This window comes from Dasypus novemcinctus, chromosome 8 (assembly GCF_030445035.2).
Source record: "Dasypus novemcinctus isolate mDasNov1 chromosome 8, mDasNov1.1.hap2, whole genome shotgun sequence".
NCBI lineage: Eukaryota > Metazoa > Chordata > Mammalia > Cingulata > Dasypodidae > Dasypus > Dasypus novemcinctus.
Window position 1 is genome coordinate 4,755,571 of NC_080680.1, and position 14,799 is coordinate 4,770,369.

Genomic DNA, 14,799 nt, shown 5'->3' on the forward strand with positions numbered 1-14,799 from the left:
GTGTAAAGCAAAGAACTAGTAAAACTCTAAAATATACTTTTGTTATATTATACAATTAATTTATCATTTTGCTCCAATGGGCTGCAGTAGGGTTGCCATTGGGATTCATTTGCATTTCAGGAAGCCGGTATTGGTAGAAGTTAAAGAAAATGGACTCTGATATTAAGATGTAACAGATTTAATTGTATAACACAATTAAAATTGTCTTGTCTCCTGGCTGAGTCTCCCTGTGGAATTACATGTTTAAAAATAAAGCCCAACCCTCAAAGCCAGTCAAAAGTCACTGGAATCTTATGAACCATGTCCCAGTGTATCTAATTGAAAAGCCTCAGGCACGTCTCTACACTTTTCTACTAATCCTTATATTTCAATCTCTCCAGCTGCTGCAAGGCCCTTCAGTTGCTCTCCCTTAACCCTTAACCTGACCGCCTATTAATACATAATTATTTGCCACTTTTCCCTCTTGGTCTTTCCTTTCTACCATCAATGCTTTTTTCAAATTAAAATTAACCAATTGCTCTAAACCTGCTTTTAGCAAGTGTTCATCTAACTGTATCCCTTAACCTGATGCTGCACATCAAAAGCCCAAGGCGTGCTGGAAACCTGGCTGCTCCCCTGAAGGCAGAGGAGAAAGCAGAGGGCTGACAGCCCCTTCGCTTAGCTCCGTCAGCCTTCAAGTGTCTCCAGGCCAGGCCCTGTGTGTTTATACTGGGCCTGCCTGCAGCAGTAAACTCAAGCAGTACATTATTCATTACTGAATAATTTTATGCTGCAATTTAATTGCTAAATGGGACAAGACACAACTGTTCTAGCACTTCTACTGGGCTGAGTTCCTTGCAAATGGAAGCGTAGAACAAATAAAGTTGAATAATCACCTTGGTCTGTCCATTACGGTGAAAACTGTTTCTATGTTTGTTGCTTTGGGTTCTTTGTTTGTGTTTATTTGTGGAAAAAGAAAGCAAACACTAATTGGAAAGTCAATTGTTACTCTGCTCACAAATGAATAATCTGAGATGCATAATAACATATCTTTTTTTCTCTTAAGATTTATTTATTTAACCCTCCCCCCACCCCGCTGCTTGCTGTCTGCCTCTGTGTCCATTCACTGCGCGTTCTTCTGTGTCTGCTTGTCTCCCTTCGTTGCGTCATCTTGCTGCACCAGCACTCCACGTGGCCCGCCATCAGCTCTCCGCAGGCGCAGGCCAGCCTTCCTTCACAGGGACCCGAACCCAGGGCCTCCCATATGGTAGACGGGCGCCCAATCCCTTGAGTCACCTCCGCGGCCCAACTTACCTGTCTTACTTTCTTCTTTGGTGACTAATGCAGTTCCTTGCGTCGTGGGAATGGTCGCATTGTGCCCCTGCGTGCTATTAGCAAAGGCTCTGCCAGCGGGCTGGAAAGCAGGGTTTTCTATTGCAGTGAAAGCCGCAGCTTTTGTTTGAACCCCAGGAATTTCGCAGAAAGGCAACTCTTTCTAGAGGGCAAAACCTGAATGGCCTGAATGGGTTCATACTTCTAAAAAGGCTTACTGGAAAAGGAAAGTCCCCGTTCATAGTCCTCGTGGAGAGGGCTCTGTCTGGCCTGGGCCTGCCGGTGGCGCTGCCTGGCAGGTGAACTGGAGAAGCACACCATGAGGGACGTGCCATCCCCGGGGGCGCTGCTGACGCCAAAGGCGCTTGCCACAGGGCCCTGGGGAGAGCACGGCAGGCGCCCCGCAATCCAGTGACACCCACGGGAATGGGCTAGTGTAAAACATCATCTTCTTTGCTTTTGGGGATTCACAAAATTCAAACTGCCACAGGTAGCTTTGGAGAGCCCTGTATTTTATGCATGCTTTTTCTGGTAAACCCATACTTACGTAATTTTTAAAAATCAGTCTCATTTTGAGGGGCATGTATTTCCTGGCTATGTGTACTATTGGATACATAATAGCATCTCTAAAATTCTAAATGAAATATTAGTTTGCAAATTAGATAAAAATTAATATGCTTTGAAAACTACAACAAACAATTGTGTTTTTGTACGATGCATGCAGTACATGACCTTATGATGAGTTCTAGATTTTATCATGCTAAATGTCTTTCCTTGACTGACTTTACATTCTAATCTAGTCCTTGACAGATTGACTGAGGGCAAATAAAAAAACTGCATTTGGTTTTGTGGTTTAGCAGGCATCATTCAGTTTGTGCCCCCAAGAACTCTTTCAGGCCAAGGTAAAAAATTTCTAATATCTGCTCCTGATCTTCTCACAAACTGACTCAATAGCTTTGGTTCAGGCACCTACTCTTTCACATCATTACTGAAGATCTTCTTTCTTCATGCAGCTTCAGTGCATTGTCTGTTTGCCTTTCTTTTCCACCTGCGGAACTCTCTTTAGCATCTGTTGTCTGGTTGGCCAGGGTTTATTTATCTGAGAATATCTTAATCTCTCCCTCATTTTTGAAAGACAGTTTTGTCAGATAACTGGATGTAGAACCCATGGTTAGCAATCTTTTTGCTTTCAGCACTTTAAATGTCATACCACAGCCTTCTTGTCACCAGGAGAAATTGAGCCTTAATCTTATTGAGGCTTTCTCATGTGTGACATGTTGCTTCTCTCTTGCAATTTTCAGAATTCTATCTTTGGCATTCCAGTTTGATTATAATATGCTGTGGCATGGGTCTGCTTGGGTTTATTGTGTTTGGAATTTGTGGAGCATCTTGGAGGTATATATTTAAGTCTTTCATTAAATTTGGGGCATTTCAAAGCACTATTTCTTTGAAAATTCCCTCTACACCTTTCTCTCTCTCCTCTTTCTGGGACTCCCACGATGTGCGTATTTAGCTGCTTGATGGTGTCCCGCAGTTTCCTCAGGTTCTGCTCACTTCTTCCTTTTTCCCTTTTGGCCCCCAGACTGGATGACTTCAATCGTCTTAGTTTCAAATTCACATTCTCTTTCTTTTGCTAGCTCCAATCTTCAGTTAAAAAATCTAGGGAATTTTTTAATTCAGTAACTGTGGTCTTGAGCTCTGTTTCATTCCTTTTCATAGTTTCCACATTGATATTGATATCCTGTTTCCCATAGTTCCTTTAGTTCTTTGTCCAGGGTTACCTGTATCTCTTTGAGCAGATTTAAGATTGTTTTTTTAGAAGTCTTTGCTGGTATGTCCCAGATCCGGTCCACCTCACTGAAGGTGTTTAATGCTTTGTTTCATGACTTCTTTCATTCTGTGTTTAGTAATCTTTTATTGAAACCTGGATATTTTCACATTTTAGTGTGTGAATGCCAGAATTTAGACTCTAAGGCAGATGCTCAAGCTTGTATCCAGATTATGTTATGAGAGAGCTTTCCTTGATTGTCAAGAGCAAACAAGAATGTTTGTATGGTATATTTGTCACAAGTAATGAACAAACACTGATATGTTACTATTAACTAAACTCCACTCAGCTCAGATTTCACTAATTTTCCTTAATGTCCCATTCTTGTTCCAGGATGCCATCAAGACATCACTTTACATTTAGTTGTTATGTGCTCTTAATCTTCTCTTGTTTGTGACAATTTCTCACAGAATTGAGGAGTATAATCAGATATTTTGCAAATGTTCTTCAAGTTTGGTTTCTCTGATTTTTTTTCATGGTTAGACAGGGGAAGTTTTGCCAGGTTTCTTCAATGACAAGTTAATTTATTTCCTTCCCCAATCTTTTCCACACTCCCTTTTGGAAGCAAGTCATTCAGTGAAGTCCACACAAAAAGACAGATTATATTATTTTTAAAGAGGGCAGTGACACAACATAACTATCATTTAAGGTAGGTAATTCTAGTATAAGTTTATAAATATTAAAAAAAATTGTTTCTGCAAGATTCTACTATTTGAATCATAGTTGTATGGTCTGGTCACCATTAGAAATTGCATGTTTGACAATTGTTCTACTGACATATCTACAAATAGTTGATTCAAACAAGATAAATCATATTTGTCAATGAATAATCATTTAATATTCCAATCTGCAGTCAATCGTGGTGATGATTTACATTTGACCTAAATCTAAGGGTATTTATGATCAAATACATTCTTAATCCTGATTTTAACTGAACAAATGATACATAATTGTTGGCTAAAATCATAGCTCTTGATCTGCTACCAGATATCTCTGGCATTTGTTTTCTCTAAATCTTTCACATGTGATAAAATAATGGAATTATTGAAAGTACTCAATTCTTGAAGTCTATTTGATAAAGATATCACATTTTACATTGTTTAAGTTTCTTTGTTAACCTTTTCTTTTTAAATTAACTTCTAGGTCATTTTACCTTTGCTCTCTGCTTTACAGTCAATTATTAGGCTTGGCAATGCAAGTGAGTATTGAGGAGATACATTTTCTTTGTAGACAGACAAAGGAAGCCTGCATTATAATTCTGATACTATTAGTAATATTTAAACCGGCATTAACGCTCATTTTTTGTTCTTGCTGAGTTGAGCTCACCACAGATTTTCAGGTGAATTATATAAAAATAGCTCGATTTTCCAAGGGAGATCCTGAAAGAGTAATTTAACTGACTTTTTGAAAACTATCTATTCTATTCCTCAACATGCATGTACATATTATTATTTAAGAAACACAAAATACCTTCTATTGTTCAATATGCCACAAACCAATATTTAAAAATAAGCAGGTGATAGCTGTGATTAAAAAGGAGCTGCCGTGTGGGAGGAGTAGCACTTTAAGGTATCAGTCATTAATGTGTTATGTTAATTGTTTAGGCTGTTAGCTAGTCAATGGATCTATAATTCAAGAAGATGAGATGCAAACATTTTCAAAATGGAGGAAGGGAAGGATTCTCCTTCAGGAAGCAAGACAAGGCTCAGAACTCACTGTGGGACCACGGACTGAGTTCATCGGAAATTGATGCAAGGATGGTTGAAGCCCAAAAGATCCTGGATTGAAAAGGGAATGAAGAGGAAGATAAGATGTTTCTGGAATAATTTTGTATGGAAATATCTCTGATGGGTATTTTAATGAACACAAGCGGTTCATCAAGCGGTTGTGAATATGTCTGCTGGCAGATTATACAGGTAATACACCGATACACTCTTTTAAGTGTGTGTGATTAATTGAATGAAATCTAGGGTTTTGACTTTCAGTCAGAAAATATAACTATAAATATATATTTATATTTATCTATAGTCATAAAATATAACATATAACTAAATATATATAATATGAAATGAGAAAGATATGACATAATCAGCACATGTAAAATAGACTTAGGAATTTCATCCACAAGAGACCTGACTTGAGACAAAGATGTAAATAGAACTCCCAATGAAAGCACACCTTTCTGCTATCTCTTACATAAGTCCACTGCCCAGAGTGGGATCCCATTTACTTCAGTTGGTCAGAGAATGCCTGTGTGCTGTATCACACTGTGGTAACCATACTTTACCATGGTCATAGAATGATGACTAGAATGGAGAGGGCACTAAAAACTATATCAATGCCCTATTCGAAAGTCCTCAATTTTCCTGAGATCAACAGAAAGTTATGGACATGTTGACATATTTCCACCTAGAGATGACTTCTGTGCTTGCTTTGGCAGTACATATACTAAAATTGGAACGATACAGAGAAGATTAGCATGGCGCCTACACAATGGTGACATGCAAATTTGTGAAGCATTCCATATTTTTTATATATTCATCTGATATTTGACAAGGCCACCAAGTCCACTCAACTGGGAGAGAATGGTCTTTTCAACAAATGGTGCTTGGAGAACTGGATATCTTTTTGCAAAATAATGAGAGAAGAATACCATCTCACACGTTATACAAAAATCAACTCAGGATTGATCAAAGATCTAAATATAAGTGCCAAGGCCATAAAGACCTTGGAAGACGACATAGGGAAGTATCTACAGGAACTTGTAATAGGAAATGGCTGCATGAACTTCACTCCCAAAGCATGAGCAGTAAAAGAAAAATTAGATAATGGAAACTCCTCAAAATTAAAACCTTTGCACCTCAAAGGAGTTTATCAAGAAAGTGAAAAGACAGTCTACTCAATGGGAGAAAATATTTGGCAACCATATATCGAATAGGAGCCTAATATACAGCATATGTAGAGAAATCCTATATCTCAAAAATAAAAGGACAACCCATGTAAAAATTGGGCAAGAGATTTAAACAATCACTTCTCCAAAGAAGAAATACAAATGGCTAAAAAGCACATGAAAGGATGCACAACTAGCCATTAGGGAAATGCAAATCAAAACTACAATGAGGTACCTTCTTGCACTCACTAGACTGGTTGTTATTTAAAAAACAGAGGACTGCAAGTACTGGAGAGGATGTGGAGGAATGGGAACCCTCATCCACTGCTGGTGGGAATGTAGAAGAATCCAGCCACATGGAGGATAGTTTGGTTCCTCAAAATCTAGTTATAGATCTGCCATATACCCAGCAATTCAACTGCTGGGTATATACCCAGAAAGACTGAAAACAGGGACGTGAGGGGAGTGGACTTGGCCCAGGGGTTGGGCATCCATCTACCACATGGGAGGTCCATGGTTCAATTGACCCATGTGGAGCTGGCCCACACACAGTGCTGATGCACACAAGGAGTGCCGTGCCATGTAGGGGTGTCCCTTGCATAGGGGAGCCCCACATGCAAGGAGTGCTCCCTGTAAGGAGAGCCACCCAGTGCGAAAGAAAGTGCAGCCTGTCCAGGAATGGCGCCGCACACATGGAGAGCTGACACAACAAGATGAGCAACAAAAAGAAACAGATTCCTGTGCTGCTGACAACAATAGAAGTGGACAAAGAAGAAGACACAGCGAATAGACACAGAAAATAGACACAGAGAACAGACAACCGAGGTGGGGTGGGGGGAGGGAGAGAAATAAGTAAATAAATAAATCTTTAAAAAAAAAAAGAAAACAGGGACATGAACCAATATATGCACACCAATGTTCATAGTGGCATTATTCTCTATTGTCAAATGTTGGCATCAACCCAAATGCCCATCAACAGATGAATGGATAAACAAAATGTGGTATATACATACAATAGAATACTACTCAGCTGTAAGAAGGAATACAATACTAACACACGGGATAACATGGATGATTCTTGAGGACCTTATATTGAGTGAAGCAAGCCAAAGCATTGAAATATACTACAAATCCTACATGACCTCTCTGATAGGAATTAAGCAAATCGAGCCATCTTAGAGAGAGAGAGTCTGGAAGATAGGCCTAGAGGAAATAGTGAGGGAGAAGAAGGTTGTGTACCAATGCCCACATAGGTGAAATCTATGACAAGGTGGAGGTAAGTAGTTAAGCAGTGAAGGGATAAGATGGGGATATAGGGATACTATTGGGTTGGGCTGTGTAGGCTTGACAGGGACTAGGGTTGGGAGGATGGGTCAGATGGTCCATGGAATTGGGGGGGAGCAGGTGAATGTGGGGGATTGGCAGAACTGTGGTTGAAACTATAATGTTGAAAAAACTCTTTAGACAATATAATAAGTAAGGGCTCCTGGTTTAGGGTGTTGGATGGGGGCATTTGGCACCTCGAGCAGACTTCTAGGGAGTGCGTGAGTGCTCACCTTTTCATAGTGCATTATATCAGTGGGTGGAGACCCTTACAATGAGCAAGAAGGTGGTGTACCCCCATTATAGGGAGGCCAGATATTATCAAACAGAGGGGAGGGTGTCTCTTGAGGGCATGGGTGGCTCCCAATAGGGGTAGACAGACTAGTGTGCCAAGCCCTCAGCATTGTTGCAAGTATCTATAAATCTTGTCCTTCAAGCAGTGAAGCTTGGTTGTCACTGTGGGCCCCAAGGGGAGTGGGAGAAAGGAAGAGAATAGGTGGAAGAGGGGGGTAACTGGAGGGCAATGTAAGTGTTCTGTATGATTCTGCAATGATGCATACAGGCCATGTTAAATTTCAGCAAAAAGATATAAAAGTGAACAGTCAAAATGTAAACCATAATGTAAACTCCTGACCATGGTTAGTAGCTATGTTTCTAAATTTGTACATCAGTTGTAGCAGATGTAACATTCACATGTAAAAGATCATTGTTGGGAAAGTGGGAAGAGGGGGATGATGTTTGGTATATAGGTGTCCTCTATATTCTGTATGTGACTTTACTGTGACCTAAAATGTCTTTGAAGACATAATGAAAAAAAGAAAAGAGGTAAGACACTGAGGAAGAAATGGAAGAGATCACCTTGTATGTACAGGACAATACCTAAAGGCAAAATGTAAAAAAAAATTTTATATTTTTCATTTCTTAATACCCATTTTTTTACTTTATTTTAGTTTTTCTAAATTATGTATTTTGTTTCTATGTTTAAACCTATCAATACTACTTCATTTTCCTATTAATTGAATTTGGCAAAATATTAAACTTCATTTTTGAAGAAGTTTTGGATCACAGAGGGGTTCAACTATGGCAGGGGTGGAGAACTGATGTGGGGTGTCATTGATGGGGGATACATGGGAAGGAGTTCACCTGGGCATGCATATAGGGTATAAAAATATGTTTGGATGTTTGTGGGGTATTGACAGAGTGGGTAGAGATTCACATGACAATTGAGGGTCTGCTGGGCTCCCATCCAGGGGAGCTCTGCCATATTCCCCAATGTAGCAACAATTCCCCAAGTGCTAGGGCAATCACCAGTGAAGAAGGATGGTCTCATGATGAGCCCTTGATACTGATGACTATGTTTATGAGCCTGTGTGCTTGAAATTTCAACTAGGCCTAGAGCTGCAGGGTACCTAACAGTTACCTCCTGAGAGCCTCCATGTTGTTCAAATGAGGCCACTCTTTAAGCCAAATTCAACATGTAAATGCATTACCTTCCCCCCAGAGTGGATCACAACTCCCAGGGATGAGCCTCCCTGGCACTGAGGGATTACCACTAAGCACTGGCTGGCAATGCAACTAGAAAAAGACCTTGAATAAAAGGGGGAAATGGTAAAGACAAATGAGTTTATACGGCTAAGACACTTCAAAATGACTTGGGAGGTCATCAGAGGGGCTACGCTTCTGCACATCTCAGCAGGATCTCAGAGACAGCCAAAGTAAATACAACCCCAGGTAGTGGTCCTACTGATGTCTACAGAGACACCCAAGTCCTACAGTCATGGCAGATGACTCCAGAGTTTGGTGCCTTGCCAATGGGCCCTACTTTGGAATTTATGCTCCTGAATGTGGGGGAGTTGGACTCAGATGTGACTTCTCCACACATGCCTCTTCCAACCCTTTTATTGAATCTGTGGTTGGCACTCGGGTTACTTGAATCTCTGGGCTGTCCATGTGCAAGCTGGGCCCTGAGTCTCAGCTGTGTTGCAGCACCTGCTCTCCTGTTCATTGTACTTACCCAGGTCAGCTGAAAGGGAGGTGAGGATGGACAACCACCACACCAAGGAACTCAGAGAGTGTACAGAGGCCGGCATGAGAGTCCCATCCACCAGCCATGTTGGATCGAAGCTCCCTCTCAATTCAGAGGTGGAGTTGGCATCACCACCCCCAGGATCCTCAGGATGGAGGAATAAAATATAGATTAGGGTGGACTTACTGGTATTCTACTATAGAATTATTGTGACTCTAGTAATGGAAGAAATTGTATCATTGATGTGGACACAAAGGCCATGGGAGTTGCTGAAGGCAGGGAGAGGGAAAAGAAAGTGTGATATGGGGGCATTTTCAGGACTTGGAGTTGTCCTGAATGATATTGCAGGGGCAGATGCAGGACATTATATATCCTGCCATTACCCACTGAAATAGACTGGGAGAGAGTATAAACTACAATATAAACTATAATCCATGCTGTGTAGCAGTGCTCCAAAATGCATTCATCAAATGCAATGAATGTACTATACTAATGAAAGAAGTTGTTGGTGTGGGAAAAGTGGGTGGTGTGGGGAGTGGGGCATATGGGAACCTCCTCTATTGTTTAATGTAACATTTTGTGTGATCTATGTATCTTTTAAAAATAAATGAAAAATATATTTTAAAAAGTGAGTTGACTTCTGTCTCTCTTCTTTGGAAAGGGTCTTTCTCCAGTCGTCCAGGAGATTTCCTGGTCACATGCAAGAACACTGAAATGTGTGTGGGGATGAGGGGGTGGTGGTGGTGGAGGTGGTGAATGCTCCTGGGGAAACATTCAACAAATGGGGAATGGAAAATGGGACAGAATGATTCAAACACTGAATGGGAAGACTGAACCAACAAAATAAGACAGTTTACTCGTTTTTACCATCAGGGTGATTATTCAAGTTCTCAAGTCATAAACTCTTTGAGCAGGCACAAAATAAACCAGACATTGCCAACATGAGAGAAACTCTAATATGTGAGTAGAAGACTCATAGCCACTTTGGGTTTCCCAGGAGACAGAGTCCAGAACAGCCCTGAGCAGATGACAGGGGAGTGACGTGGTCGACTTAGTGTGAATGAAGGAGAATGGTGACGGGCTGGGTGAGAGGGGGGACAGCAGAACGGTAATCCTCTGACATCATGCCCAGAGCACCCTGACCTGTCTCTTAGTATACCCTCTGCCCTGCTCAGGCACGTGCATGGTTGGAAACCTAAATTTACCATCAACTCAGGAAGGCACAGACTGGGCCAAACAAGCATTCATTCTTTTATTTCAATTTCTTATGCTCTTTCAACTTTTACAAAGTGACTTTGGTAAATAGTTTATGGAGCAGAGTGAAATTATTTATTGTTATTGAACAGATAATAGAATATTTAATGAAGAAACACAATACTAGGTAAAACATATGTATTTTTAATAAATGGAGAGGTTCAATTTATTAATAAACTGCAGATAATTCCCTTCCCTCACCCCTTTTCCTCTGGGGACATTAGGCAATATCTGGAGATATTTTGGTTGTCATTAGTAGGGATGGGCACAAGGCACTCGTGTCTAGTGGATAGAGGGAAGGATGCTGCTCATCATCCTATAAATGCACAGGACAGTTCCCATAGCATAAAACCATCCAGCCCCAAATTCACCTGGGAAGTTCAAGAAACCTTGCGCTCCACTTAGTGGTGGTCTACCACCAGCTAATAAAGTCTGAACTTGAAAATTTATTGTGTGATTATTTAGGAATCCTCATAATTGGATCATGAAAACTGATGATCATAAAAAAATCAAGCAGGTTCATTTTTTAAAAATGAGCCAACATAAAGCAGTTTACATTCTGATATTTATAATAGGACAATTTGAGGTCATTTTGGAATAACAAGAGTTCAATTTATACTTGGTGCTCGATAAAGAAAGTTGGTCAGAGAAGCTGTTCCATCACCTTCAAATGAAAGATTTGCAGAGAAATCTTTCAAATGAAAGATTTGTCCAAGTTGTTCAGCTAAAATATGCATTTTAATAATGTCTCTATCATTTTCACAGGAACAATTCAATTTTTTCTTCTGGAAGCATCCCCACCCCCCTTTATCAGTTCATTTCTATTTTTAAATAAATGGAAATTGTTTTTTAAAATTTTCACTGGGGACAGAACCCAGTACCTCGCACATGGGTAGGAGGTGCTCAACCATGGAGCTACAGCCACTCACCAAATAAAATTTTTTATTAAGTCAGCATTATTGAGGTATAATTTACATATAAAAATCCATCCATTTTAAGTATACAGTTTAACTCATTTTAACAAATGTATTCCGTAATGTAATCACAACAGTTAAGACAGATTCACTTTCATCACCCCGAAATATACCCTCATGTCTTTTTTTTTAAATCTTTTTGCATTTTTGTTTCTTGTTTTTTTCTTCTCATGTCCTTTTGCAATCAAGTTCTTATGCCCACCCTCAGCCCCTGGAAATCATTGATCTGTTTTCTATTACTATAATTTTGCCTTTTCTAGAATGTGATATAAAGGGAACCATACAGTAGATAAATTTTTCTTTAAAGCAGTTTTATTGAGATATAGTCACAAACCGTACAATCCATCCAAAGTTTAAAATCAATTGCGTTTACTGTAACTACAGAGTCGTGCATTCATCACCACAATCAATTTCACTCCAAAAAGTAAAACTGCAAATCCCTTAGCAGTCACCTCAATCCCTCCATCCTTCCCCATCCCTATATAACCACCATCTAATTCCATCTCTACAAACATATTTATATTTCCTCTTTATATATGTGGAATGATAGAATATGTAGTACTTTATGTCTGGTTTCTTTCATGCAACATAATGGCTTCTTTGGATTTTTTTAAATTATTGCAATTTCTTAAAATTAGAAAAATTGTAGGTTTATAGAAAAATCATTTAAAAAATACAATGTTCCCATATACCCCCTATTGTTGACACTGCATTAGGGTGCCTTTGATGCAACTGATGAAAGAATATTAAAATATTACTGTTAACTGCCCAAAGTTTACATTAGGTGTATTTTCCCATATACTACCCTATTATTATATCCTTGTAATAGTGTTGTACATTTGTTGTAATTCATGAAAAAACATTCTTATATTTGTACTATTTACCACACTCTATCATCCACAACAGGGTTCACAATGTTATACAGTCCCATATTTTATTTCTAACTTTTCCTCCAGTAACAAAACTTTCCCCTTTCAACACATTCACAAACATAATTCAGGACAATTACACTCATGATGCCCTTTCATTACCATTATGCATTTCCAATTATTGACAATCAACTCTAACAATTACTGCACAAATAATGCATCAGCTCCCCATTCTCAGAACCCCCCCCCCCATTCTATCTTCTGGTAACTATAGTCTCGATTCTAATTCTGTGAGTTTGCTTATTACAATTAGTTCATATTACTGAGATCAAACAATATTTGTCCCTTTATATCTGGCTTATTTCACTCAGCATGTCCTCAAGGCTCATCTATTTTGTTGCACGCATCAGGACTTCATTCCTTCTTACAGCTGAATAATATTCCACAGTATGTATTACTACATTTTGTTTATCCATTGATCAATTGATGGACACTTGGATTGCTTTCATCTTTTGGGGATTGTGAATCGGTGTGCAAATATCTGCTGAACTTACTGCTTTCAGTTCTTCTGGGTATATACCTAGTAACAGGACTGCAGGATCATATGGAAATTATATACTTAGCTTACCAAGGAATCGCCAAATATCTTCCACAGTGACTGCATCATTCTATTAAGTTGGTGCAAAAGTAATTGCGGTTTTATATTGTTGAAATTTTCCATTTGATACTGGAATACATTCTTAAATGTGGTTATGTTATGTCATATATTACTTTAATGTGCATTTCTTGCTTTATAAGTCATTTTGCTAATGACTTATTGCTTACTATTTATTTTATATTTATTTTAGACTATGGAAATAATGTTAGAGAAAAAGCAAATTCAAGGGATTTTCTCTTTTGAGTTCAAAACAACTCACAACATCAACAATGCATTTGTCCAGAAACTGCTAATGAACGTACAGTGCAGTGGTGGTTCAAGAAGTTTTGCAGGGAAGAGGATTTGGCTCAACTGATAGAGTGTCCGCCTACCACATGGAAGTTCCAAGGTTCAAACCCAGGGCCTCCTGACTCTTGTGGTGAATTGGCCCATGTGCAGTGCTGATACACGCAAGGAGTACCATGCCATGCAGGGGTGTCCCTCACGTAGGGGAGCCCCAAACTCAAGGAGTGCACCCCGTAAGGAGAGCCACCCTACGCGAAAAAAGTGCAGCCTGCCCAGAAGTGGTACCTCACACATGGAGAGCTGACGCAGCAAGATGACACCATCAAAAGAGACACAGATTCCTGGTGCCACTGACAAGAATACAAGTGGACAAAGAAAAACACACAGTGAATGGACACAGAGAGCAGACAACTGGGGAGGGGTAGGGGAGAGAAATAAAAAATAAATCTTAAAAAAAAAAAAGAAATTTTGCAAAGGAGAAGATGAAAACTTTAAAGATGAAGAGTGTAGTGGCTGGCCATCTGGAGTTGACAATGACCAAGTGAGAGTAATCATCGAAGCTAATCCTCTTACTGCTACACGAGAAGTTGCCAAAGAACTCAACGTCGACCATTCTACAGTTGTTCAGCATTTGAAGCAAACTGGAAAGGTGAAAAAGCTTGATAAATGGGTGCCTCATGACCTGATTGAAAATTTTAAAAATCGTTGTTTATGAAGTGTTGTCTTTTATTCTATACAACAACAGCAAACCATTTCTCAATCAGATTGCAATGTGTGACAACAAGTGGATTTTATACCGCAACCGGTAATGACTAACTCAATGGTTGGACTGAGAAGAAGCTCCAAAGCACTTCCCAAAGCCAAATTTGTGCCAAAAAAAAAAGGTCAAGATCAATGTTTGGTGGTCTGCTGCCAGTCTGATCTACTACAGTGTTCTGAATCCTGGTGAAACCATTACATCTAAGAAGTATGCTCAGCAAATCGATGAGATGCACTAAAAATTGCAATGCCTGCAGCTGGCATCAATCATCAGAAAGGGCCCAATTCTTCTTCATGTTGACACCTTATTGCACATCGCACAACTAACTCTTCAAAAGTTGAACAAATTGGGCTATGAAGTTTTGCCTCATCTGCCATATTCACCTGACCTCTCACCAACTATCACTTCAAGCATCTTGACAACTTTTGGCAGGGAATACACTTCCACAACCAGCAGGATGCAGAAAATGTTTTCCAAGAGTTCATCAAATACCAAAGCACAGATTTTTATGCTACTGGAATAAACAAACTTATTTCTCATTGGTAAAAAATGTATTGATTGTAATGGATCCTATTTTGATGAATAAAGATGTGTTTGATCCTAGTTGTAATGATTTAAAAT

At 39.4% G+C, this 14,799-nt stretch overlaps 1 non-coding gene across 1 annotated transcript; it reads left to right on the forward strand.

Moving 5' to 3' along the window:
* Window positions 1–5,563: 5,563 nt before the first annotated feature.
* Window positions 5,564–5,670, forward strand: LOC111760781 (U6 spliceosomal RNA). Its single transcript, XR_002794386.1, has one exon. It is a non-coding gene; the product is annotated as a U6 spliceosomal RNA (small nuclear RNA).
* The last annotated feature ends 9,129 nt before the right edge of the window (window positions 5,671–14,799 follow it).